Source organism: Macrobrachium nipponense, chromosome 20 (assembly GCF_015104395.2).
Source record: "Macrobrachium nipponense isolate FS-2020 chromosome 20, ASM1510439v2, whole genome shotgun sequence".
NCBI lineage: Eukaryota > Metazoa > Arthropoda > Malacostraca > Decapoda > Palaemonidae > Macrobrachium > Macrobrachium nipponense.
The window spans coordinates 2461667-2465069 of NC_061089.1; positions in this window are offsets into that span (position 1 = coordinate 2461667).

Below are 3403 nucleotides of genomic sequence, written 5' to 3' on the forward strand. Positions count from 1 at the left end.
TCGAACACCCAAGGGCGTCGGTATAAGCACTGGGTGGGGCGAGTGGAAGCCACTTCTCACAGGACTTCTGCCAATTAGAGGATTCCTTTCAAAGTCCCTCCCACGGCAAGAGCCGTTACAAAGGCTACCCCTTCTACCTTCCGCTCGCTACTACTACTACTACTACCCACGCCCGGCATCTTCATTCCTGTAATTAGCTCCTGTGTGTGTGACGTGTCTGTGCTGCTCCCTTGGTGCCTTATTTTGCTGAAGCTATGTCTGCTGTAGAGCTCCCTGGTTCTTCATCCAAGTTGAATATTCCATTTTGTGTTTTCGTAATGATGCATTCTGTTTTAGCCATTTGGCCCCTTAATTTTCACGAACTAGGGTGTCGCTATTTCATCCGCCATTTTGGGTGCATCATCAGACGCATGCATTATTTATCCTTAGTTATTTCTTTTTTAATAATATTTTCACTCACGGTTATTTTATATTTCATTTTTTTAGCCTTTGGCTTTGCCTCAGACCCTCAGGAGCGTGTTCGCACCTTCGTTCGTATTCCTTATTATGTATTGTATATGTGCATATTTTTTGGGGGCTTCCTGTTAGCCTACCGTACTTTAGCATTGTAGAAAGAGTGAGTCCTCTCTCTCTCTCTGGCGATGTGATGCATGCATGCGTTATTGTTTTAATGTGAACCAGATAGGTACTTGATTTTATGCGACTTATGATTTTCATATCACTGTGAGGTTGGAAATTTTGCTTTCCTTCCCTGGCTTACCCGACCAGGCCTAGGCTAGGTTTTGGAAGGTAGGCCAGGTGCCCCTACCCCTCTCTACCCCTTAGGCCCCCTCTCCCCCTGTCTGCGCTACGGTGCTCGCGGGGAGGACATCAAGGATAGAGAGCTTTTCACTTGTCATGTTGTTGACCTATCCTCCCTACCTGACCAGATCGAGATTCAATTTTGGAGGGTTTGGTTGAGTACCCACCGTCCACGTCATGATGTCCTTGGAGGCCTGTCTAGCCTACCTGACCGGATCCTTAGCGATCTCGGAGGGTTAGGCTGGATCCTTGCTGGGTATGCCCCTTTTTGCCTTGCAACTCTTCCATGATACCTCATTATTGTATTGCATGGTATTGTTTATTATGTGGTGGGTTGGTCTGTGTATGGCCTTGACCTGGCCTCCTTTAGGGTAACAGTTGGCTTGCCGCCTCCTGCCCCTTTAGTAGTAGGCTATGACCTTCCATTAGAGAGTGATCACCGATCGTCACTGTTCCAATCAAGACTGGCCACCCCATATGGGACCAGTCGCCTACTACCCCCCGTAGTAGTAGGCTATACAGCCTCCAGTAGGTGCCTATCTCTGATCGGTACTATAGCCAAGCGATCGCCACCGCCACCCCACACACACACACACACACACCCCATCCCCCCCCCCCCCCCCATCCCCCCCCCCCCAAACACCCCAGCACCGCTCTGCCTGGCGCTGTCTAATAGCTCGCGGTGCTAGTAATCCTACCGATGAACGGCTGCAGAGCTTTTTCGTTCAGGTGGGGGAGGGAGGGGTTGGATGGGGAAGGGTTACTGGATTATATGTAATCTCCTATTATATCGCTGGGCTTGTGGCTCCGCCGGCTCGGTGGGGGTCTACCATAACACCAGCCAGCGAGCTGGGCACCAGATCGTACATTTCTACTGCTCTGCCGCTCAGCTGTCCCTTCTCCCTCAAGTGAGGAAATGGATTCGGGCTCGAGTTGCGTTTTCTAGCTATCTTAGAATTGCTTCCCCCCCTCGATGCATTCAGGTTCAGGTCTAGATCTTACCTTCCCCTGTTCCGCTCGTATCAGCCCGTTTCCGCCGGCATTACTTTATGACAACGGGATTATGAGACTCCGGAGTAGGCTAAGCCCTTTAGAGATTACTCCACATTACCAGATAGGTTATAAATTTGTTGAAAAACTCTGTATATATGTCTCCGGACCCTTAGGGTTCCGACGTAGTGTGACTCACCATCACACTCGCCCCCGGGAGTTTATTATACCAGGTTTCCGCAGCTCAGTTTTTCTGTTTTTCTCGTTTTTATTGCTCCCCACTCCGGTGGGGATGATAGAGGTTCAGATATGGGACTACGACAATTCGTGGCCTTTCTGATTCAGTTCGACCAGACTAGGGATTATGTTTTTCCTTCTCCTCGTCCGGCTCGTCTCAAACCCCATAGACTGGGCTTATCTCTACCTTCCCGAAGACGGAATCCGGAGCAGGCGGAAACACCCAGAGCTTTTTCTTTTATTCATTCAGTGAGTTGAAATCATTTTAGTGAGTAAGTCTTGAACCAATATCTAGGTTAAGGTGCATGCTCCTGCCGGAGTTAACCGGCGCTTTGCGTATAATACTCATGTAAATTTTCAACTTACAGATGGTCCGTTGCCAAGCTGAAGGGTGCTCCGCTACCCTCATCAAGCCCTACGGCCATGTAGTCTGTAGGTCGCATGCTAACTGCGCCGTCCAACTTGAGGACTACATGGTCTGGCACCCCAATGCTTGACGAGAAAGTAAGTAGCTTCTTCACCTCGTCATTCTCATGAAATTTCTGTTACAACAACTAGTGAAATTTCTTGCATATACTATTCCCCGAATGGGATGTTAATTCGATTCCCTCTTTTACAGGCTAGCTTGGCCCTCTGGCAAGAGACAAAAGCGTCTCTCAACAGCTGGGTGGGGGGTTTTTTTTGGCAGGAGTGCCGCGGCGGGACAACCCTACGTTTTATCAGAGGAAAACTGTGCTCCCCATTGTACCCGGAGCCATGGTCACGACGGCTGTGCTTGCAGACATCGTGACCCCATCATCGAAAATATCAGGCTGGAGACATTGGCCCTTCCGGAGGATCAAGAGTGCGACCTAGTGGTGGAAGAGGTGGCGGCCATCAGCCTCCACCGCGAACCGATGGCCAACCGAGGAGGAGGTAGGTAGGGAGGTAAGTGAGGCAGGTAGTCTCCCCTTTACCCCACTCCTTCTTCTTCTCCTTCCAGGGCTTTTACTAAGTCCGCCCCTGCTTGTTGGGATAGATCGGTTTTCGGTCATTCCCAAGGTCAAAGCAGTAAAGCTGAGATCCCTTCCAAAGGGATCCAGACCTGCTCTGGTAGGTGCGACTAAGTCGTCTTCGGCCCCGAAGCCGCCGACCTCTGCTGCTAAGTCGCCCTCTTTCAAAGCTTCTCCCCCTCCTAAGGGGTCGAGAGCCAAGTCCTCCAGGTCCAAGCTGACAGAGTCCGGCTTTGATCAGGAGGCATTCGCTAACCTTCTAATGTCGAAGGTTAGAGAAGTAGTTGACGAGATGGCTTGAGTCGATGTCCACACGACTCGCTTCGGGCCTAGACACCTTGGGCCAAACAATACGTCCCTGACCGAGAGTAGGATCATAGCCC